Genomic DNA, 25,981 nt, shown 5'->3' with positions numbered 1-25,981 from the left:
CTCAAGCCCGCTGTGATTTTCCCTGAAGGCCACTGCTGTCAGTCAAAACAAGAGATGTAAAAACCATTTTAGATAGTATCTTGTTAGGGCCTGGAAGCTTGAAGATCATCTTTCAAGGTGAATTGCACTGAATGATTAGGTGCTCAGTGTCTTTTTATTTACTTTCTGCCTCACTGATATCAAACCACTTACTCTTTCATTTATACACTTAGTCATTCCTTTGTTCATTCCATCATTCCTCATTAAATGCCAGGCACTTTCCTAAGCTCTGGGGAAACAGCTAAATTAGACACAATTTTGTAAGACAGACAAACTACTAGCTGGATTTCACTGTGATACACTTGAGATATGAGAAGAGAATCAAGACACCATGATAGAGAAGGAACAGCTTGGCAAGACACAAAGTAAAATGGCGACCTCAGAAAAACAATGGGACAAATCTGTTTAAGATACTTAAAAAAAGAGAACACTTACTGCCAAGAGCCTCAAATAATACATATATTTATTATTTATACCACACTGTAGAAATTGCTGACATACAGCATCACAGAATTTTAGGGTTATATCTTAGTGGTAACCTGTTTGGATTTTCACATTTAATAGATGAGAAAAAAGTGGTCCTGAGAGAAGTAAGAAGTTCAAGGTCACCCAACTCTTTAGCAGGGGTCTTATTAAACTTCTAAGTTTTTCCATGCCAATTCAATATTGTTTCCTCTACACAAAGCCTCTCTCACCTCTCCATAGCTTTTTACTGTTTGTACATTGTTTATTCTCTCTTTTCTCTTCAGGTTCTCTAGTCAACTTGTAGAGCTCTTATCTTTTCTTAAGTGATTCCTTAATGACTGCAGTTGATAAAAATTGAGAAAATGAAATTGGAAATAATGCTCAAATGATGTTATCTTTTTTGGATTTTCTGCTGATCTGAAGTAAAAATGCAATTACCTCAGCTCTTAGACTCAGCAATATTGTGCTCTTCATTCCAGGTTACTCCATAAATTGCAATTATCGTCATTTGTGGCTCTCACAAGATTATAGGTGACTGAGTACTTCATCAACCAAGATCAGAATTTCCCATGGCACAAAACAAAACACTTGTATAATGATCTAGGAGAGTGGATTAAACATACTGAATGAGGGAGCTACATGCTGAAAATGTTCAGGGGATTATCAGTTTAGCTTTTCAAATCCATTCAACTGAAGTGAAATTGATGTGGTTCAGCTTAAGTATCAGTACCATTTTGGGGTTTAAACTTTTACATTTTCTGACTTCCTGCTATTTGAAGTTTCTATCACTTTTAATGCTAAAGAGTATGAAACCAAAAGAATTCAAGTCACTGAGCAAACTCTGTGGTTGGTGGTTTCAGCGTTCACTTAAAAAACTATATATTTCAATACATGATAACTGTCCTCTCCCTTTATTTTGTTTTGAAATCTATGAGTCATTCATCCCCATGGATTGGAATTTTTATGTAGTGTTTCTTACTATCCTTGAAACTATTTCTGCAGACAGGGTGAAACACGTGTGTGTGGGCTGTGTTAATTTAATCTACACCCTATATGAGGTCAGTTGGCCTACTTGAGAGAACGTACTCCAGGGATGGCTAGCATTTTAAATCTTCTGATCAGAAACCCACATTCCAAAGGTATGCACATCAAAGCCATTTTTATCACTAATATTATGTCTGATTTGCATCAGATTAGCATAATGGGTATTAGAAATTATTTTTTGCTACTGATATAAGTAATAGAAATATTGTACAGGCTTTCCTGTCCTTGCAGGAATAGGGTATAAGAATCCAGTGATCAGTTTATCTGTATCTTTTGGAAGGGGGCCTGAGGCAAGATTATTACATGGTCCACCGTACACCTACTGATTCAGAGCATTCTTTTCACCATACTAAATCCTACTGCTAGGATATTTGTTGCATATGGTTCTAGCAAATCTTTCACACAGGTGGGGTCAGAATACTAGGAAGGAGCTTACAGAATAAGCCACATGCTTGTCTGCCATTAACTTTGCATGCATGACCAAATTCCTTCTCTTAGTCTTGTTGTAGTAACAACCTGGTTATATAGGAGGCGGCTTAAAACCCTCACCTGCTTCTAACTTTGGAAGTTGTATTCATCATAAGGACACTAATATTTGTGAATGATCAATTGCCTTGGATGAGTTGATAGCAGAAGTGTGTGGGTGCCAGTACACACACAAGTGCACATGCATCCACAGGAGAAGGGCAAAGTAGGAGAAATGGAATAGGAGACAGAAGGGTGCCAACTGTTTATACATGGGCTTATCTGCCCTTGTCCCTTAGGTTGGAAAGTTTTTCATCCACAAATTGTCCTGAATTTCTTACTGGGGAGCAAGCCATTTGTCTTTTGCTCTGGAGATGGTAACACATTATTTATGATCCACACTTAACTACAGTTGTTCAGATCTTTGTCATCTCCACGATTGATGGTTAAAATGCACTCTACTTTACCCTCTTCAGCTTACATGCCTTTATTTGTTCTTTGAAAGCCTGTGCTGTGTATATTTCATGGAAAAATCTGGTTTAAATGTTCTTCTTTTTATGTTTTATATGTGACAAATGTTCAAGCTACTTTTCTCCCTCAAAATTTCCATCATTATTGCTTTTTTTTTTTCTTTCTTCTAATGTTGCCATACTTTTTCCTCATGCCTTTAAAATAAGAAAGCCATTCTGGAAACAATATAATAAATACTTCTCCAAACCTTAGGGTTTATATCATCCAATACAGTTCCCAGGCCTTTGAAGTCATGATTTTCTTGAATTATAGGTTTTCATTTAAAATCTATATTCTTTGCATTGGTCTATATGAATTAAGCCTTCTCAACTCAAAACGATACTTCTTAAATTTTCTTCTCCCTTCTCCTCTTTCTTATTTTTGGCTCTAGGCTGACCCACAATCTTTTTCAAATAAGACTGAAGATACATTATGGAACTAATCAAAACCTTCATTTGACACAGAGAAAATAAATTAGTATTAATAGGAGCACTTGCATTTAGATAAGCTATTCTATGCTACAGTAACAAATAATCTACAGTAACAACAACAGTATTAATCCTCATTCAAGCAAAGTCCACCCATGGTTGAAGAACAGTCAAGGCTAGCTCTCTTCCAGTTACTGACTCAGGGATTGAGGCTGTGTCTTATCTTGTGGTTATGACACTTAAAGTACTTGGTCTATTTGGTCTCCAAGTCAATGGAAGAGACAGAAGGTCATCTACTAGATCGTAAATGCTTTGCTCATAAGCAACACACATTATTTCTCAGAGCACAAGGTTCAAACCTAGTCACCAATTCCTGCTTAACTGCAAGAGAACTATGAAAATCAGATAAGCAGTGAATGTCTCTGTCTAGAGCTTTCCTAGAGGAAGAGCTGCGTGACTAGTGAGGCTCTCTGGTATGAGTGTTAATCAGAGCACAGTAGCCCTAAAACATAGTGAAGATGAGCATGCATCTGTTGTTTTGAGTTATCCTTGTAACTGGCATCTCTGCCTGGAGATATATATGACTGGCATCTCATTAAACCAAATTCAGTTTCCACTTCGCACCCCCATTCCTTACAAAGTGCTAAGAAAAGGACTCTTCTTTTGTGCTGTAGTCAGCTCGATCCTCTTCTTTGGGCTAGGATCATAATGATGTGGGGGTGGGGTGCAGAAGTTATGGTGAGCTCCTTCCTTGGCAGTAAATAATGAGGGAAGTCTTCCAATTGGACCTCCTTATCTGTAAGATTATATCCTGCTCTGCATCAGGATCTTGAAAATTTTTAAGAAGTTTCTCAATTTTGAAACCTTGCTAAGCTTGTTATACCTTATCTGTATCCATGTACAGATTAGCAGCTAAATCCTTAAAAATGCAGCATCTGCGCATTTTCTTTTGAGGACTGCAGGAAAGATAAAGGAAATCTGGGATGCTGAAGATTTAACAAGAGGATAGACTTTTGCATCAGTTAAGGCTAGGCTTAAATTCTCTCACTATTGCCTGTTAACCATTTGATTGTGAGTTCAGTAGCCTCTTTCAATCTCTCTGAAATGGAAATACAAAAACCTACCTCAGTGGTGGTAGTAAAGATGAAGCAAGAAAATGTACATTAGCAGTACATTCACTGAGCAACACACTTAGCATTAAATGAATTGTGGCTATCAACATAACTGTTAATTTAATAACCATAAAAGTTATAATGCAGAGTAGAAGAGAAGAACTACAGAAACAAAGAAAGGAAAACAGAGAAGACAGTCTAGACCGAAGAGATATCCCTGATTTTACTAGCTGAAACGTTTGCAAAAAGTTTCTTGCAAATATTAACATTTCATTAATATTAACAGTAACAAAAATATTAACTACAGAACTTGAAGTTCCAAAGATTTGCGGCCTCCTCTTATACTCCTCCTGCTTGACATCTTTTTAATATTTTTCTTCAACTTACTTTGGTTGATACCAAGGTCTATTTTCTTTTTGATTCTGCCTAGACATGGTAGTAGCCTTCTCTATCTGAGTGGGAAAATCTCAGACTGTGCCAGAAACACTGGGCTGGCTATAAAGAAGGCTCAGATGTTGAGAATCGATCAACAAGTAGATTGAAGATGAGAGGGTCAGTTGTATGGAGGCCACAGGAACACAGAAAAAGCAATGTGAGGTGAATCTGGTAGGACCGGACCAAATGAGTTAGGTACCGTACCCAGGAGATCCAAGGAGATAGTGTGGGAGACAAGGCTGGGATGAATACAGGATTGGCTCCTTAGCCTAGAAGGATATCTGGCAGGGAAAGAATGAAAGAAATGATGCTCTAGTCTCAAAGGGCTCTAAATCTTTTCTTGGGGGGTGGTAAGTCTGTGTCCTGTTCTATCTATGGTATCCAGAATTCCGTCCTCAGCCCTTTCTCCATTTTATTCACTCTCCACCAGGATAAGGACACCCAAATCAAACCCCTACACATCTCTTTGGGACAGCTGTCACAAAGAATGGTCTGAGACCAGCATCTTCAACATTCTTTGGGAGCAGGATAGAAAAGCAAATTCTTGGGGCCCAGCCCAGAATCAGACACTCAGCAATTAAGCCCAAGAATCTGTGTTTTCTGTAAGTGCCTTAGGTGATTCTGATGTATACCACCATTTAAAAGCCACTGTTCTAGAATAGATCACAGGTTTTCCACATTCAGTCTGGTCCAAATGAAACTCACCTTTCCCTTCCCACTTCTACTGATATATCTGATTCTACTGTTTTAACTTAAATGTCTTCTCATGAAGGGCAGCTGCTCCAGCCAGAAACTTGGATTTGTCCTCTTCTCCTTACCAACCCCTCATCCTAAATCACTAACCATCCAATCATCAAACAGCTCTCAAAAACACTTGACCCTTGAACATTATAGGGGCTAGGGACACTGACCCTTCATGAAGTTGAAAATCTGTGTGTAATTTAAGGGTCGGCCCTCCATATCCTCAGTTCTGATCCACAGATTCAGCCAACCATGGATTTTGTAGTACTGTAGTATTTACCATTAGAAAGAAAAAAATCTGTGTATAAGTGGACCTATAAAGTTCATACTCACATTGTTCAAGGATCAACTGTGTATCCTCTTTTCTCCCTCCCCACAGACCACCAAGAACTCAGCCTGTATTATCAGAGACATTCTGCTGAACAACTAATATATGCCAGGCTTTCTGTCAGGCTAGAGTCAGCCAACTAGTGACTGCAGGATAAACCTAGGCCATGGCTTATTTTTGTAAGGAAGATTTTATTAGAATATATCCACACTCATCCATTTATATATAATCTGAATTTCTTTTGCACTATGACAGCGTTGACTAGTTGCAACAGAAGACTGGGTAGTCCACAAAGTTTAAAATATTTACTATCTGACCCCACACTGAAACGGTCTGACAATCCCTGTGTAGGCACTGAGCATACATGGAGAGAAAGATGGACATCATACATGTCCTCATGGAATTTACAATCCAGCAGGGAAAACCAGAAGACGAAGTAGACAGTTATCAGGTCAGGAGCATCTGACTGAGCCTAAGGGGAGCAAGGAAGGCTTTCCAAGGAAAGCTTGATGAAGCCAAGTTTCAAGGGATATGTGGAAATTCATCAGGCAAAGGAAAAAGAAGAAAAGTGTCACAATCAGAGGAAATAACTTAGTGTATGTATGTCTGTATGTATATAATTTCTCTCAGTACTTGGTGCTGTCCTCAGTACATTTTTGTTTTCAGTAAAGCTGACAGTCCGATAATCATCGCATAGAAGCCCCAACTCTAAATTGTTAGAGCAGGAACCTTCAGACCACTCCCATCCAGGTGATTCCCCATTGCACAGTAAGTGTGAGTTCTAGAAGTGATTCAACATGACTCAGGGCAGCCGTGGGAACACTTCTTTCAAGCATGTGAGACACTCCATATTAAGACATTGGACAAATTTCTTCCAGAAAGCCCAATACACACTATGAGAGTTGTCTAAAGTAGTGACTATCAGATTGCATTTTATAGCTATTACCAAGTGACCTGGATGGAGGAATACTGGTGTCACAATTTTGCCTGAGGGTCTGTGGCAAAATATGTTTGCATCACTGGTTTTTCAAGGCAAACTGCATGCAAGATTTGAAATGGTTTTGGTGACATGTTCTTCTTTTCCCACTGAAAATTATTTTCCCCTTTGTAGAGATACTTAAGGAAAACAGTTAAAAACTCTCACAAACTCAAGAAAATATATCTGAAATAATTATAGAGGCATTTACTTTTCCTTTTTTATTTTATATTTTATTTTATATTTTCCTTTTTATATTTTATATAGAGGCTTTTTTTTTCCTTTTTATATTTCATGATACTCAATTAAAAATCTTTCCTCTCCTCACCAAATAAAGGCACTTCACAAGCACTTTCCTCCTTCTTCTTGGGGAAAAATTAAGGTGCAAAAATGGAGATCCAGGCCACTGCCTTTGAGAGTTGAGACTCCATCAATTTGTGGCTGGAGCCATTTCTCTTCTCATCTTGCTGTAACCTTATCTGCTTTTACTGCTGCCCCATCATGTCAGGTAGAACGTGAATCTCATTCTCTTTTCTGCCTACAAAGCCATGCTAGAATAATTCCACCTGTTTTGTAGCTGGCACTGATCCTTTTTTGGCATGAAAAATAGAAACACTGGGGCTGTTAAAGCGCTGTCTACATTTCCAGCATCTCACTGGGTGCCCTCCCCCCCTAGCTAGTAACTCGCTCCCGTCCAAATGGTACATTTTCACTTCAGGCAGGGATGTCTTTGGATGGTTGTTTGAGAGGTGGAAGTAGTTAGGGGATTTGAGTGACTTCTTAATTTCCCCCTACTTTCCCATTTCTAGCATTCCTCATGAATCAGATCATTGCCTGCTCGATGCCTTCTCACCTGCACAGCCTGCTTCCGTTATCTCTGACATTACTTTCAATCTTGTAGCAGATCTGGCTGATTAAAAACCCTGGTCTTGAAAAAAATTCTCTTTCTTGAAAGTCAATGCTTGCAGGAGATTAGGACTATTTATATGGTAAGGCACTCCCTTCAAAGCCTCTGGTGACTTTAGTCTCTTGACTGATGCAAACCTCAACTAATTCTCTTTATCCAGATAATCCACTTGCTTCCAACATTCATCAAACAGCAAAAGGAAAAGCTTTTAAGAAAAAGAGTAAGTGTGTAGGCTTAAAATCACATAGAATTTTCATCTTAATAAATTAATAAAATTGTGAAAGAAATTATGAGGAAATCAGGTGTGTTACTCTTATTTCCAATGAGATAACTTAAAAGCTGATAAAATCCAAGAGACCACAGCAAATATATTTTGTACCTCTTAAATTGCTTTGGCAGGTGTTTTGATGACAAACTTCTGGTGAGGGAAAAGAAGTGTGTTTTCTCTCTCTGAGAAGATCACCATAAGGCAAACCCCATTCCCATCTGAGCTCCTGCCACTTCCCTTTATTTGTGTGGAATTCTCCATTGCACTCTTTCTTTAGTTCATGCTTAAGTTGAATTCATTAGAATTTAACGTGCATTGACTACACACAAGGTACTAACAAATACATGGTATCTATAATAAATGTGAAAAATCTTGTCCAAAGGAAGCTCAAGTATTATAGTAAGGATCAACAGATCTGTTCTGAGTTAGGGTCAGAAAACCAAACTCAGTCTTGTCCCTGACTGAATTGTTCACATAGCATTAGAAGAAAGAAAACATGATGAAGAAAGGATGTTTTTAAAGCAGTGACATCCAGAACTCCACTTCCACATTCACAAAATTAATAGCTGAGCAGATTTCCAAGACTACCTGGAAGATAGGTGATTTAGAAGTGGTATAAATCATGCTTCCCTGTGTGATACTCTGTGCTAGGGGTGACATGTAGAATGATACTGCAGAATTCTTACTATTGCTGCCAAGATACCACCCAGGAATATCAAGTATTTTTTCAAACACATTTTTAAAAAGTAGTGTAACATTTCTTTCACCCTTTGAAAAATTCTGTCCAAGAGAATAAAAACAAAGCTTCATTTTTCTTTCTAAATGACAATGGAGTATCAACTGTTTTTATATTCACACACACACACACGCACATACAAGTCTGATATTAGGAGCAAGACAATATGAGAAATGTGCAGTCGAACTGTAATAATTCTACCTAATAAAACTGTAAGAGGGAAAAAAAGGACAATATGAGAAGAAAAGGACTATTTAGGGTAGGAACTAGCAGGCTTCTTTCCCAGGTTTACTCTGTATGAATGGCCCGTTTCAGACAAGTGGAATGAAGTGGTGAGAATCATGGTAAGAATGCAGACACGAGAGCTGTAAGCCGCACCCTACTGCCCTGAACGGTCAGTCATTTGAAGCTTTACTCAAAGCAAACAACGAGCAGACCACCGGTCAATTATGTCCCACATAAGATCTGAGGCAGATCACTAGAGTTTCTACAGAGTGGTCTGGGTGCAGACAGGGATGAGTATTGATGGTTAAACAGCTGAAATGAATGTCTGCTGTGTGGCCTGTTATTTGATAGCTCCATAATAAAACAATGAATGTGCTGAGTTGTACAATGGTAAGTATCTTTACAGGGGTTGGTCTGGGAAAGGCCTCTTAGACTGGAAGAATCCTATTCAGGGCTTGTCGGAGATAGAAACACTCACTGGGAGCGTTTGGTTCTTTGGGGGACACAGTTTAAAAATATCTGAATAAAGGAGGTAGGGAAGCTGATTTCTTCTTGGCTCAGTATTTCTTAACCACATCAACAACAGAGTATTGACTTTTCCAAACCCCAATACATGATGTAAGTGTACGTGCTGGACCAACCTCTCAGCCGTTCCTGGGGAGAAATTATGCTTGACCTGCCTTCCCTACCCCTGCAAAGATCACAAGGTACTCCCTGATCCAGTATTTTACCTGCTCCAAAAAATGATGGAAAATCACTGTAAAGCTTTTGTTTTGTTTTTCTGTAGTGAGGTAGGTGGTTAGCATTAGGGGGATATGGCTTTTACACAACTCTCCACTTAACTTCTTGGGCACAGTCTGAAAGCTGTGCTCTGAAGGACCATGTGAAGTGCTCCCTCTGTTCTCACTCCCGTGCCTATGATGGGGCTTTTAGGGAAATATTTTCCTACCTGCATTTGAATTTAACTCCACTGAGCTCAAGGACCATTGCTGTTCTCAGGAGACTGTGTGGTTTCAAAATGGTCTAACTATATCTTATGTTGACTTTAGAGAGGGCCAGATTTAGGGTGACCAAACCAAGCTCAGATAGCTGTTGTGGACTGGGTGTAGAAAGAGCGCCTCCTTTACTTGTCATCTTTGAAGTGGTTTCAGGCTAAAAGACTTTCAGACTTTGTTATTGCTGCTGACTATTCTATTTTGCTGACCCCTTGAAGGGAGGAGGTATGCTGGTAGTGAGAACTGTAGAAAGGGATTCTCAGCGGCGAGAAGCAAGTGGAGAAATTGGGATATATTCCTATTGTAGAGGGTTTAATTTGGGATTTTTTTTTCCTTTGATTTGGGGAACAATCCTATGTTGAAAATAATTATTTCCATGTTTAAACACGTTTTAGCAAAGTCTGATGCAGCTAAAAATCTCTTGTTGATTTCATTTTGGGGGTTGGTAATAATTTTCAAGTCATCCTTCTGATTTTACCTTAAATGTAACCTGCACAGAAAAGGTTCTCCTCCAGCCAGAGTATGGGGATACTGCAATCATACCTTAATACTGGGTGCTTTTCATTCATGGCATTTGCCATGAATTATAATATGTGTTTGTGATTATATAATTAATCCAGAAGTGTACTCTGATCAATGCTGGCTCCCCAGTACTTAGTGCAATGCCCAATAAATAGTAGCCATTCATTAAATATTTGTCAAATGATAAATCCCCCAGAGGGGGAGTTAGAGTGGTGGATAAGAGTTTGAGACGGGAGGGAGAGGACAGACATGGGCCTTTCTCCTTCCCAATTATATTAAAGGAAGGTGACTTCAAAAAAAAAAAAAGAAAAAAAAAAAGGGAACACCTGGACACCCAGTAGAAACCTTGAAGTAATTTTTGTTCTTCATGATTTTTAGCATGTTATAAGTAAGCAGAATCTGATCTAAAATTAGTATCTTTTTCTGACTGAGAGCTCAGGAAATTGAAGTTTCTTTTTTTCAGGGTACATTCAACTTATATTCAAGTAATTAAGTCTTGATTACAAAAGGACTATTAGATTTGTAAAATAGAGCTCCACTGTGCCTTAAAACTTTCATTAACCTCTCACTTTACTTATTAATTTGCCATATTAATTTACCATTTTTAATAACTCATGCATTGTTCTTAAACACAGTAAAATGATTCAAAAGAGATAATGCACGTGAAATAGAGACATCCCACCAAATGCTATGCATGCAAGCTATTTTAAAATTATTTTGTAGTTGAGAATAGTGCTAAGTACCTTGCCCATCCCCAGTGCAGAGTTGGTGAGTAAACCGAGGAGCAAGATCTTTTCTTACTCAATTACACTTTACCCCTGTACGTGCCTAGACCCATACTGCAACACAGGTATTGAAAACAAGTTTTCTGAATAAATAAATAAATGAACGAAAGGAACCCTACGTTTTCTGAGAATAAAATGAACCTGGGAAAATTTATTTTAATGTTAACATGTCTAGAAAAAAGTCTTTTAGAGCTTGGAACTAACTCTAATGTCATGGGTAGTAATATTTTCAGAAATAATGAGGCTGTCATTTGTTCCACTGCCTGAAAAGTTAGATTGATGTATTACCTTGACTATAATGGTACAGGTAAAGAAAAGAAAGAAACAAGAAAGGATGGAACCAGGCTTTGTGGCATGTGAGGTTTATACAATGAGGAGGTCCCTTTTGTTAGAAAAATAATTTTAAAAATTACAACTATTAATTTAGGTAAAAGTCCTTAGATGGGGCTGTACAAAGAGGGACCTGAAGCACGAACTTCGTTAACTTCAGGCCAAATCTGTCTCTGGCACCCAGACCAGAGAATCATCCACACTTGCATCTTTTGGTCACTGCAGAAATCCAGCGACAACTGTTACAGCCTTTGCCAGTGGCTATGCAGGATTTGAAAGCCAAAAGATAACCATGAAAGTATTCAAATATTTATCAGCAGAAATAACATAGTGAAAATAACTTTCTCAGTTATTAGCATGACCAATTGATCTCCTGGAGAACACATGGAAAACCTAATCCCCGAGCTCCAGGGATTCATAAGGTGAGTGAACAGATACAATCCATTTAGTCCCACTTAACTGACCATTTTCTGCAGAATTTAAAGTGGGAATAGAAAAATCCTGCCCAATTTCACACTGTGAACCCTTTGATGTGGGACCCGGTGACTTTTTAGACACAGTCTGGTTTCCTATCTACCTTCTAGGACTGTCTGTTTTTATTCTTCCCATGTTAAGAATCTAAACAGCTATCTCCACTAGCCTGCACAATGCAAAGAGAATAGACTCTTACAGCTTTGTTCAGCTCCTCTCACCTTTTAAAAAATTGAGCTCTTGAATGCACAAAGATGCAGCCTCCTTCTGTTGAGATAGCAGGGTTGAGCTGGTGGCCTGAAAGATACTTGCAACCATGGGCATCTGATAATTGAACTAACGATCAGAAAGCAGTGAGCTCAACCATTAAGTAAATTATGAGAGCATTTTATTTTGTAATAAACTACAAACCTAACACTCCAATGACTTTTGACAAAAGCTACATACATGAAAGCCCACTCTATCTTATCCCACAGTTACAAAGGAAAGTCAGTGGGCCCACAACTGGGGTTGTGGATATGGACAATACTCCTCTAAAAAAAGATATTGAAGTTCACACATTTCTTACATCCTGTGGAAAGACCATGCCACTAAAATTAAATAGTGATGTAAAATCAGACAAGCAGAAAATAATGGAATCTTTCTAAACAAAAGCACACCTTGGAAAAAGTAAATTGATCAATGTATAGCTATTGGTTTATGGAGGCATTTTGTCTAAAAGGCAGGAGTCAAGGGAGGGAACTACTAAAGCTGCCTAGGGAATTACGACTAGTAAACAAAGTATAAAGCAGACATGGGGAAAGGATATTTTATCTGCATATCCATGCACAGGAAGCGAGTACATTTAGCCATATCAAAGTTAAGTGTGCACCAGGCACGATGAGGTATTATGGGATAGATGCCTTTGATGCAACAGTAGACATTGTCTGGGGGAGGGATTAGATAGTAAATACTTTTTGAGCAGGTCTAGAAAAAGGAGGTAGACTGTTAAAGTAAATCTCATCAGGTGTTATTTACATACACCAGTAAGATTACACGTACACACACACACAGACATGTGTTTCCTTGTGCCAGAATAAGACTCTCTGGCTTTTTCTAAATAACAATCTTGAATCAGATTCAAAAACACCACAATGTAATCAATATGTTTATTGATGCATTTCTAATATGGCTGGTCAAATGCAGACTGAAATTTAGCCCAGAGCAGAACAACGAAATGGCCATAATTACTTTCAAGATAATTATAAGACTGAAGAAATCAAGCAATTACAGAATGTATGCTCTAAAATTGTCTTTTTCTTTTAGTAAAAAGAACTAACAAAATGAAACGATTCAGCTCATACCAAATCTGATTCATCTGATTCCTGGTGAGTTCAGACCCAGTGGCTGCTATTTCAAGCCTCATTTCTTTTTGACCTCAAATAATAAAGCTGAAGTCAGCCAGTTTCCATTCAGCATTGTTGCACTGTCTGCCAGTTTATAACGCTTTCTGTTTGCATCGAAAATGTTATAGGAAGAAAACCATAAAGAAATCAGATTTGGGCAATTTTCCCTGTTTTACACAGATTTCAAAATTGTTACACAAGTTGCCAACCACTGGACATACTTGAGAGCAGAAAATAATCCAAACACTGAACGTCTCTGTTACTATTTTGTTAACTCCTTATAACTTAGACTAAGCAGCATGGCCAGCAGGTGTCACAAAGCCCTGCTTCATTCTGGGTTCCCCAATCAAACTGCCTGTCGTGGAAGCACCTTGCTGTCAGAGGGCTGATACGTCTACTATTAGAGACATTTCAACGTGGCCATGAAGACTCAGCACAGGAATCACCTTTCATGGAGCATTTTTTTTTCCTTGCTCTCTTGCTCCATCACCATTCTAGCTTAGTTTAACTTTATTTTTCTTCCCACAGCACCTGTACTTACCTCTAACTTAGCATTCCCTTCAGTGCTGCATTTGTTTGATAAGAGAGATCGCTCCATCTTAGATGATGAGAGCCTTCAGGGCAGGGAATTTGTCTTTTGTTTCAGTCCACAACGTCTAGCAAAATCCTGGGCACACAGTGAGTGCACAAGAAACAAGAAAAATTCATTAGGAAATACACTCCCCAGTTGAGAACCATTGACAAAGAGATTCAACAAATTTTATAGAGCACATGCTACATTCTAAGCACTAGACACAGAGATATAGCAAAATAAAGAGCAAGTCCTTGTAGAACTAGACTCCACGTGAGGACACAAATAACAAAAAAAGGACAAATAAACTGTGATAGCAGCAATTACACAGTAAAGAGAGTAATAAAATAAAGACTGATTGGGACAGAGCTTTTAGATTATGAAGTTTTCTCTGAGGAGGCGACATCTGAGCAGAGACCTGAAGGATGAGATGGAGTTAGTCAAGTGAACAGAAAGGAGAAAATGGTCCAGGCAAGAAGGGACAGTTAGTATGAGGATGAATAAGATCTTGAAGTGTGGCAGGCGTAGAAAGGAGGCTATTGTGCCTCGAACATTGCAAATTAGGGAAGAAAAGTAAGAGATGAGATTTGTAGGCAATGTCAAATATACAGAGCTTTTAAACCAAAGCTAAGTGTTGGGATTTTCTTTTTCCTATAAGCAATAGGAAGCCCTCGTAAGGTCTTAAGTAGGAAAGAGATATAAGATATTATGTTTTTTAAAAGCTAGTGCCTTCATCAGTTATGTAGAAAAGAGACTGAGGGTAACAAGAGAGGAATCAGGGAAATCAATTAGACAGGGATGAGATTCAAAACATTTAATAACCTCTATAGTCTTTGACACCTATCAGAAAAGTCACCAACTAATCAGAATGGACACTGGTTAATAGGCCATAATATCTGAATAGAAGTGCAATAGCTGGTTAATCTCATAGCATGCAGTGAGAGAGAAGGGTATGAATGAAGTCGGTAGTGTAAGTATGAAGAGAAGTGAATTGATACGAAATATATTTGAAAGATGTAACTGAAAGGATCCACAGGTAGACTGGATGTGAAGGGTCCTTAGACAAGGGAGGGGGTCTTTGGTAAACCAAACTGAAAGGTCTGGCTTGAGCAATCAATGGTGTGGATATCTGTTCCATTTTAATGAAGAACAGTATAAAGTTCTGTGCTGGACCTGATGAATTTAGATCTCCTAAGGCTATTTCAAATGAGTATGTTGAGTAAGTGTCAGGGCTTCCACATTTGAGCTGAGGGTAGTGGTCAAGGCTGAAGATGTACGTTTAAGACTTATTAGTACTAAGTTAAGCTTCTGAATGAAATAACCTAATGAGAGAGTAAAACCAAGCTTAAAGAAAAATAAACCAGTGAGGACAAGTAGAAGGAATGTCTTGGGGGCAGGAACTTAGCAAGAGAATGCACCCTGGTTAAACTTCATCTATCTCCTAATTTTGCCACCATCTGATCCTGCCTAAATACCTGGTTAACCAAGTACCCCAAGCTATCCGTTCACCTTGGCACCTTCTAAATGGGCTGCCAATTTTATTGCAGATCTAAGAATAAGTCCATAGACTCATCAATATACTGCATTAATGAAATATGTGGGCATGACAAATATTTTGTATTTGTCTTTTCAACCCTGGATGTTTTTCTTCATGGACAAAATAGATGCTGGGTTATCAGCTTAAAGCTTGTATTCAATCTGGGTGCTTTGGCTATTTCAATTTTTTTTTTTTTAATGAAACTCACAAATGAAGACCATTGTTAATAGGTCTTGCTGAATAGGAGATATATCTATAACTCAAAATATTACAACTCTTTGGCCTCCTTTTTACCTTCCCAATCCAAACATCAAGGCACAGAGACCTAAGTACACATATAAACATCCGTACACTATCTAATTGTCAGTAAATAGATGACTTAGGGTACTAATTCAGAATTACATGTTAAATACCTACATTCTAATGTATGTATTTTTAGAAACATACATTGAATTACATATGCATGTGCAATAGCATCATGCCTCATTATCTTACTTATTCTGATGTCAAATAGTGAGCTTATCTGTAGATGCTAACATGTTCGGGAATCTAGTCAGGATGAACAGATCTTGTGTTTCCAAATCTATATGTGCAGCTGCTTTTTAAAACATACATACATTTGCTGCATATTATATGATTTTTTGACTGTTAATATGTATAATGCATGTGATAAGATTAATGCCCAGCAAATGATCTGAAAAACTCAGTACCCTAAGAGAAAAAGGAGTTTGAGCTTCATCTAAAGAAAAGACTAAAATTGTAACAGCAGCTATGTTCCTGTGGGTCCTCTGTTCTGAACATATCAGAACAGAGAAGTTAGCAAGATTCACACCTTTAGAACAGCAGCATTTTTCATTGTGATCTGAGAACAATTTAAAAATTATGAATCTTAAGTTTAAAAAAATGCTAACTGCAGTATTATTTCTCTAATTTCAAATGGTATTAAAGAAGTCACATTAAATGAATATTTAGCAAGTAGAAACTTAAAGAGTCTACTTGGGAAATTTCTGCAGCAGCTTTATTTAATGTTTCAACTAAACGTGGGTCCATATCAACCAAATTTAGTGAGGCTACTACTCTCACAAACTGTCCTAACATAAGGCTTTACTTAACAATAACTTAAATATTCAATTCTTGTAATTTAATTAATTGATTTTCCTCTTCCTCTCTTGTTTACATATTTAATTAATTTCTTAGTTATTATCCCCCATCCTTACTCCTCCAATAGAATCACAGGAAGTCCCAATGCTTTCTGTCCTAAAAGCTGGTATATCTTTCAATTGTTGCTAGGATTTAAAAATGTTATATATATATATCACTATGGATAATATCCCACCTTCAAAAAGGTAGCTGTAATGCTCCAACAAAGCTAGGAGATATCATTCATCTAACAAATACCCTACCTCAAGATCAACTGTTTGGATTAGTTATTAGCTATAGTCTATTTCCTTCTATTATGTAACTGACATGTGCTATTTTACTACATTCTACATGTATATTAAGGCTGCATTTATTTGTCCAATCAGTAAATACTTATTATTGAAAGCATTATCGCTCAGTGTTTAGGAGTGTAGATTCCCCAGTCTGGAGTATCCATTTTGCCACTTAAACTCTGGGCAAGTTACATATATTCTCTCTGTTTCAGTACAATAATAGCATCTGAGGATAAGGAGAATTTAGGATACATTAAGCACGTAAAAGAGTATCTGGCATATATTAGGTTCTTAATGCTATATATTGCTATGATTTTAATTATTATTATTCAGATGTACTTGTGTATCTTAAGTGAAGTGCTAGGGATACATGGCTAAAAAAGACAATCTTGCAATGAAGAGATTTTTCAGGCTGGCTGGGGAAATGCATGAATGGTACGGATTTTTAACATATGTAGGCATAAATTCAAATTTTCGAATATTTACTCTAAATGTAGGAAACTGGTTTAATGATGAAAGCTGACAGGAAATGATTACTATAAAAACCACCATTTATTTCTCATCTATTTATAGTGAAACATCAAAATTTTTAAAAAATTAAAGTTTCTCTAGATAATTTTCACTAGAATTCCAAGAAATCATGTGAACATAACCATATTGATTCTTTAAGAGTTCCATCTTTCTGTTTCAGTGTGTTGCTACTTTAATGGCTTACACTTTAAGGGTCATGTATTCTTTGTGGGGACAAAGTATTCTAGTAAATTTCCCCCCCAAAATTAGTATCTAGGAAACAAAGTAGGAATACTGCATACAAAGTCCTTATGGAGTCTCATTCATCTATTTATTGTTTTCTTATTCAGACTTACCTTAAAGTGAGGGATAAAGATTTTTAAGGATTTTATACAGACACACACACAGAGACAGGCACATGCACGCACACATACATACATATCTATATGTACACATACAGATATATTTTCTCTCTCCCTCTCTGTATGTATAAGTGTATGTCCACATACAGAGAGGAAGAGAGAGAGAAAGAATTATTTGCTTTTACATGTCCTTCCTATTGACCACACTGTATTGCGATTATCTGAGTGTCTTGTATTGAAAACAAGTGAAAGTAAATGTCTGCTTGCTGACAAGGGGTTAGTTAGTTAGTTAGTTAGTTTCTTTTAACTGAGCTGGCCTCACCAGGTGCCAGTTTTATGATGACAGAGTTATACTTCACTTCATGCATCATGCATAAGCTACAAAATTGCATTATTAAGCACATACCCATTTAACAGTAGTTTTTTTTTAATGGACTTCAAGATGAGTACTGCATTCTTTCTTCATTTATCTTTGAAAATTTGAATTTTGGAACTTGGATTTATTTTATGTAAAATAAATCTTTTATTTAATAACAAATCTAGTGGTTTTCGAGGATGGAAGAGAAATCTGAAGAAGAATGGGAACGGAAAAGGGAAAAAGAAAGTCTAAGATAGCAATAAAATAAGCCGAGGCAATAAAAACCAATACTTAGGGCAAACCCTACATATATGGGTCTTTTTAATGCCTTATTTCTTTTGCATTTTCCTGTGCTCCTTACATTTGGATATCATTTAAGGATTATTTTAATTAGTCTTCTTTCAGATTTTCCTTTTTGTGAAATAACGAAAATATCTTTTTGAAGAAAGCTTGTTCAGTAGCCATAGACATCCTGGAACTAGAAACAACTGCCTGTTTATGGCCCATACAAATGTGTACCAGTGAATCAGCAAATAGATTTGTCAGAAACATTGTTTATAAACAGATACATTTTAAAAACTATTTTTAACAAATATGATAAAGAGTTTAATTAAAAGGAAGGAAAAAAAGAAATGTACATTTTTCCTCTTTGTTTAAGAAGTCTAATCAAGTTGCAAGAGTCTATTTGTAATAGACTCTATGAGGGAGATTATCATTTTCCAGAGATGTATTTGCTAATCATCATTTAGATTTCACTTAAGTATGGAGAAACATGTAGTGCTATTCGAAGGGAATATTATCAGTATATGTCCAAAAAGTTCCCCTGTAAAAAATTCTTTTTAATGTAAATATCACATTTGAATACCCAATTCAAACATTTACTGGGACAGATGCATGATTTAACTATGAGACAGGTAGAGCTGGGGATATACATTTATGCAGTAAAATGTATTTCTTAATATGTTAAACAGCAAACTTATCAGTGAGACAAAGGCTTTGTGAGTTCTGCTTTAATTAATTGGAAAGGCAGCTGTACAGTTTCTCTTATTTGAGCAGAACCTGTTTAGTCTACTGAGCTTAAGAAAGGGCCAATCATTTTGAAAGTTGTGAATTTTCCTAAATCCTTCATGATTTGAGTAAAGTCCATTTGTACCATCTGCAAGTGTGAAAATTACTACATAAAATATCAGTAACAACAATAATTTGTATAGGATTTCATGCTTTGAAAGTCTTTGTTCAGAAAATATTATACTGGATGAGAAGCATGGGTCAAACTTGAGTTTATAGACAATGCAGCTGGGATAGAAGTATCTTTATTTCATATAAATTATGATACCTTCTTTGGAGACGCAGTATTCTCATTCTATTAATGAAAATAAACAATACCTAAGACGAAGTCAGTCTCTTTTCCAGTTTAATTAAAGGGATGTTTGATTTTAATGCGTCATTGAATTTACTTTGTCCCTAACCAAATATTCAATCATAATTAAATGAACTGTAGGCAACGCTGCAGATTCCAAATCCTCTCCTTCCCACGCTTCAGGGAATGAACACACTACAGAATATTAATATTTGTGTGCAAATATATAAGACTAAATAATAACTTTATTCACCAAAACGTGATGTATTAAAAGATATGACACAAAAGAATGAAAATTCATTGACAGGGAGAAGAGATTGCATATACAGTATAAATTTAGTTATATTCATTTTTCATATCAAGTAAAGCCTGATATATGAAACAAAAGATACTAGTTTTTGTTTTGCTTTTGCTTTTAGGCTACTTTAAGAGTATTAATTTCAACGGAAGATACTTTACTAATTAATTTTAGTCCTGGTCCATTTCATATCATGCTATCAAGTTAATTTTTAGAGGCATTAAAAGGGTTCTTTGTCTAGTGGTTCCTACATGTGGCTGATGAGAACATATGGGATAATATGTATGAAGCACTGATTCTCATACTAGAATCACCAAAATAATTTTACAGAGGTATGGCTGGGGACTGGCTGGCAGACAGATGGGTGGAGAACAGAATCTGAATATGTGAAGACTCTTCCCTAGATTATTTTGATGATGTTACAGACTTTGGCAAGTTTCCTCAAGTTTATTTCACTAACAACCTGCTCCCTAGGGACATTTATTTGCGTAACATGGAGCTTTCTAACTATGAATCAATGGGTTCTTCAAATGAAAACCATCAATCAAGTGTTAATTTAATAACAGTGATCAAGTCATTATATGGAATTCAGGATTAGAAAATATGTACTGAAAGAAGAACAAATGGAATTTCATAAAAGACTTCATAAACAAGAAAGAGTAGTGCGTGTGATGGGAAGCTTTTTAAGTCAAGAGAGTTATTGTAAGGAAACTCAATTTGAAGACATGGATACATAGAAAGTCAAGATGTGAGTAGTGTGTTAAAATCACTGTTGGACACCCTAGATACCTGAGAATCATCATGTTACTGAACAATGGTGGTCACATATGGTTACTGAGTCTGTAAGAGAACACAGATTTTCGGGTTGCTTATTATTAGTAGAAACATAGTGCAGGGCTTTAAGTCACAGGGCTGAGCTGCTCATGCAGAATGAAGAAGGGTCCCAATCCCTCCTGAGGGCACTGGCACAGCCCAGTTGATCAAAACCACAACAGTGCTGAAAAGCATGAGGTTGTGCATGGCTTGGGCAAGAAGAAGATTTTCATATTCCAATAGGACTTCAAACAGTATTTCCAAAGCCCCACTTCTGAATTCCATGCCTAAATCCTGCTTCTCCCACAGTCTCAATGGCAACTACAACTTAACAACAATCCATGCAGTCATCTTTGACTCCTGCCTCTCTTCATTCAGTCACTTAATCTATCAGCAATTCTGTTGACTTCAAAACATCCCCACTACCTCTCACGCCTCCACTGTTACAGCTGTGGTCCAAGCTATCCACCATGGCTCACCTGGAATGTTGCAACTGTCTCCAAACAGGTCGCCCTGAGGTTGAGTTTGCCCAGACGATGGCTGTAACTGTGCCATATATCCATAAATATGTATTGTATTTCCATATAAATCCAGTGATTTCCCAATTATTGAGAGTAAAAATTTAGGTATTTAAAATGGCTCACTCACTCACACCATACACAAAATTGTACTCAAAATGGCTTAAAGACTTAAATATAAGACAAGGCACTATAAACCTCATAGAAGAAAACAGACAAAACATTATCTCACAAAAATTTTAGCAATATTCTCCTAGGGCAGCCTACCTAGACAATAGAAATAAGAGCAAAAATTAATAAATGGGACCTAATTAAACTTATAAGCTTTTGCACAGTAAAGGAAACCATAAGCAATACAAAACAACAACCTACAGAATGGGAGAAAGTATTTGCAAAGATGCGACTGACAAAGGTTTAATTTTCATGATATATAAATAGCTGATACAACTTCATAACAAAAAAACAGACAAGCCAATCCAAAAATGGGCAGAAGACCTAAACAAGCAGTTGTCCAATGAAGACAATGTCCAATAGGCACATGAAAAAATGCTCATTATCACCAATTATCAGAGAAATGCAAATCAAAACTACAATGAAGTATCACCTCACACCATTCAGAAAGGGCCATCATTCAAATGTTCACAAATGATAAATGCTGGAGAGGCTGTGGAGAAAAGGGAATCCTCCTGCACTACTGGTGGGAATGTAGTTTTGGTGCAGCCAAAATGGAAAACAGTAAGGAGATTCCTCAAAAAACTAAAAATAGACTTACCATATGATCCAGCAGTACCCCCTCCTGGGCATATATCCAGAGGGAACTCTAATTCGAAAAGATACATGCACCTCAATGTTCACAGCAGCACTATAAGCAATAGCCAAGACATAGAAGCAACCTAATGTGCATCATCAAGTGACCGGATAAAGAATATTTATACAATTTTATTTTTATACAATGGAATACTACTCAGCCATAAAAAAGGAATATATAATGCCATTTGCAGCAACACAGACAGATGTGGAGATTGTCATTCTAAGTGAAGTAAGAAAGAGAAAGAAAAATACCATATGATATCACTCATATGTGGAATGTTAAAAAAAAAAAAAAAACGAGGACAGTAGTGAACTCATCTACAAAACAGAAACAGACTCACAGACATAGTAAACAATCTTACGGTTATTGGAGGAAAGGGGGTGGGAAGCATAAATTTGGGAGTTTGAGATTTGCAAATCTTAGCCAGTAAACATAAAAACAGATTAAAAAAACCCAAAATTCTTCTGTATAGCACAGGGGATTATATTCAGTATCTTGTAATAACCTTTAATGCAAAAGAATATGAAAATAAAATAAAATAAAATAAAATAAAATATAAAACAAAATAAAATAAAATAAAATAGTTCACAAGGCCCTACAGCATGCTAAGTCTCCCCATCCCCCCTCCCCATCATGCTCCCTGTCTCTCTCTGGTTACTCTGTTTTTATTGATACCATTTTTCATCATCTTATTTACTATCTTTTTCTCACTTATTTCTTTATTGTTTGGTTTCTCTCAGCAGACTACATGCTCCATGAAATCAGGGAATTTTCTATACAGGGATTCTGTGTGTGTGTCTGTCTGTGTGTCTGTGTGTGTGTATTTATTCTTTATCCCTGGACCCTGGAACAATGCCTAGTACTTTGCAAATGTTCAATAAATAATTTTAGAAAGTTAAATGAAAATCTGTAGATACACCACAGAATGTTATCTCAGAAAACAGAGGTAAGAAATGTGTCCACGGTATAACAAACTATTTCAGGCCCTTCCTGTGCAATGCATCACTCAAATATCATATAAGCCTTATTATCCTTTACCTTGAATATTATTAATTTGAGAAAACATGTCTGTGTTAACTAGATTGTAAATTCCTTGAGGGTATGAATGTCATGTCTGGCACTATAATTTTAACTAAGCTTAAAGAAATGCATTGTTTTGCCCAAATTCTCATCAGAGCTGAGAAGGGGATTGGTCTGTCCACTCTACTTTTGTACTTCTGACTCAGAAGATTTTATGCTTCCTCACATCATCCTCCCTGGAACATAGTACAATGCTTTGAATATAGTAGAAAAAGACATTAAATATTTCTTGATTTATCGCTGCCTATGTAATCCTTTGATTCAGAGATATATATGACTTCCTTAGTTCTGGATTTAACTGTTTGAGCGAAACAGCCGGAATCAATGTGTGTAAACACAGTATCGAAAGACAATGGAGATGGCCGGATCATTTTCCCTGCTATGCTGTCACCATGAGAGCTTCACAATGCTGTTGACTAATTCTTGTTGCAAGAGACAGTACAAGAGAGAAAGAAAATAGCTTCCAATTCTTTATTTCTCTGCTACATGTCCAGAAGTATGCTATACATAATAAAGGACACTAAAGAGGGAAACGATTGGGTTTGAAATTAATTACCAAGGAAATGCTGGCATTAATTCAATACTGAACTCATTTCATGCAGAATTATTGGGGTCAAAATACTGTGAACATATGTCATATGTTGGAAAGTTGGGTATTAATGACAATTTATAAAAATTATTTTATTAAATATTTTAACAGTTGAATAATAGAATATTAACTATACCTGGTCATAATTAGAAATATTCCTATTGAAAAAAATGTATTCTTATCTTTCTTATTATCCAGTGAGTAGGTGTTTTGGAATAAGCTCATAGATCTTTCAGGGTAAAGGAGAAAATTATGAAATTCAATTTTTTAATATGAAATTGTCTTATATATGGTCATTATGTACATATATGCACATGCATGCATGCATACATACATACAGAGACAATTTTATTTGAGGGAACAAGGCATTTATTCTGTCAAGGAAACACCTCTAGTAACCTTGTACAGTAGTGTTGTGATATTCAAAGGTAAAGTTTCAGCTTTCACAACCTCATCAAGTGTTGAACAGAGAGTAATTCACTTTAGCAAGGAGTTTATGTTCATATTAAGGAGAAATAAATAACATACACTAGGGTCTCAGGTAATTTTAGTTCCACCTTGATTTTTAAGTCTCTGTTTAATACTTATTTTCAGTAACAGTAGCTTTTAGATTAAAGTCATCTAACTACTTAAAGATGGTAGCATTCTACAAGACATTTTCCTCTTGATTATTTAAGTATACAAGTTAATAAAGCTATAGATTTTTATAGAATGAATACACTTTAAAGTCACCATCTGAATTCCTCCTTTACGTACATTTGGATAAGGGTGATGTAAACTGAAGTTAATAGAACACACCAAATCTGACCACTAATTAGGTTACAAGAAGGAAAGATTTGAAGGAGAAAGACTAGCAAATCTAACAATAATGATATATGAAATCAACAGTTATTAACTTTAAAATAATTCTCCTCTGACAAAGCAAATATTCTAAGTGTTAAAATAGTGCAATTTTAGTAAACCATTTACAGTGCCTCCATTTGACTTAAGATTTTCAAAGAAGAGTCAGTAGGTTAACCATGTGCATTTGGCCCTGCAGATTACTCCCTTGAGAAAAAAAAAAAGACCAAAAATCAATCTTTATGTTTCTTATCTGTATGATGAGATCAATAGAAATGTAAAAAGAGAATGGAGCTGTGGAATAATTTTGGAAGTAAAATAAACAGAGTAATCAGTATTGGAACTGAATATTTCCCACCTTTGAAATGCCCATCGGACATTGTTTTTCAGGTCTGCTACTTTATAGAGGATTTATTCTTTTCTCTGGCTCACTTAGAAATAAACTAGATCTCTAATAGCAGTGCAGGGAAAGGAAGATTTTTTTCCTTGTTTATTGGTTAGTTCTTAAGTATAAAGCATCATTTCTTTCAACAAACAATTTCAAAAGCCCAATTAAATGATTTTACTTGCTCACAATGTAATTTACCGCTAACGTAGTCCCAGAAAACTGTTTCAATGGTTTACGGAATGCAGAGTCAAGTAAGTAAGGCAAATTGCTATTGAAGAGGAATTATTGATTCTCCTGTTATAATAGATGCATTTCAGTTTTGATATATGAAATTTTATTTCTATTGTAGCTATAGTTTATATTTTAGCCTCGAGGTTTCTGTATCACCTTCCTTGGCCTATATTTTAAACCAGGTGTTACAACTGTCCCTGAACTTCCCATTCTCTTGCTCTCTTTTGAAAATCATAATTGACTAAATGCTATCAAATCTGGCCTTCAGAAGTTAGAGCTACCAATAACTTGCTTGGAAAACTGCAAAACCCTTTATCTTGTCCTTATATTTTCTGTCTGAACATTTGGAGATTGAACAAACAGGTATATGATTTTCTCTTCGCCCTAATGTCTCTGAGGTTATAAAATTCAAAATTTTAACTCGCTATGGGATAATAGGTGCGTATATTAAAATTTGTAGATGACTCTCTTCATAAAACATTATGACCAAGTACTTGGATTGTTTTCCAACTAGTTTAGTTGATTTCCTATAGCAAAAGTACAAAACAAAAATGTTAAGCATCAGAATTCATCTTTCCTTTTCTGTGCTCTCCCAGTACTCTACAGTTCTGTTAAAAATGTCTGTCAGTTGTGTCTTACAGCTGGATTACTGGTACACGAGTCTATTTCACAAGGTTGGAAAATGTATGAAGATCAAGGGAATTAAGGGATCCTTCTTTATTTGTTGCATTGTATGTGACCTCAACTCTGATAACATCTTCCATTTCTTCCATATTGCTCTTTGTACATAATATCTTGACTCCCTCCAAAAAAGAACTCATGAGATAATTCTTACTATCTTATTTTGGAGTTGAGAAAACAGGCTCAGAGATACTAATACATGTGATGAAAACAATACAGCTGGTAAGGGGTAGAGCTGGCTATTACTCAGATCTGCCTGATGCTATAGCTCAAAACCCCTCTACCATGTTAAGCTTGATTTTTCAACACAGATGAATAACACCTGGTGAATCAAATGCAAACTTATTTTTTCTTCTGGAAACCATGTTTATACAAAAACTTCCCCAAATGTGGCTATTTTATCTGAGAACTATAAGAAGAAATAAGCAAACCCA

At 36.4% G+C, this 25,981-nt stretch overlaps 1 protein-coding gene across 20 annotated transcripts in view; it reads right to left on the bottom strand.

Moving 5' to 3' along the window:
- The window catches only part of PTPRD (protein tyrosine phosphatase receptor type D), a 1,876,190-nt gene that overhangs the window by 673,579 nt on the left and 1,176,630 nt on the right, over positions 1-25,981 (bottom strand). For all 20 annotated transcript variants that reach the window (XM_064490208.1, XM_064490209.1, XM_064490212.1 and 17 more), the window contains one exon: positions 13,709-13,834. The gene's annotated coding sequence lies outside the window, so the exon portion shown is untranslated. Of the gene's footprint in view, positions 1-13,708; positions 13,835-25,981 lie in introns of those variants that run through there.

This window comes from Camelus dromedarius, chromosome 10, assembly GCF_036321535.1.
Source record: "Camelus dromedarius isolate mCamDro1 chromosome 10, mCamDro1.pat, whole genome shotgun sequence".
NCBI classification, from domain to species: domain Eukaryota; kingdom Metazoa; phylum Chordata; class Mammalia; order Artiodactyla; family Camelidae; genus Camelus; species Camelus dromedarius.
Note: the sequence above shows the minus strand (reverse complement) of the source record. Positions and strands in the feature narration are given on the sequence as shown.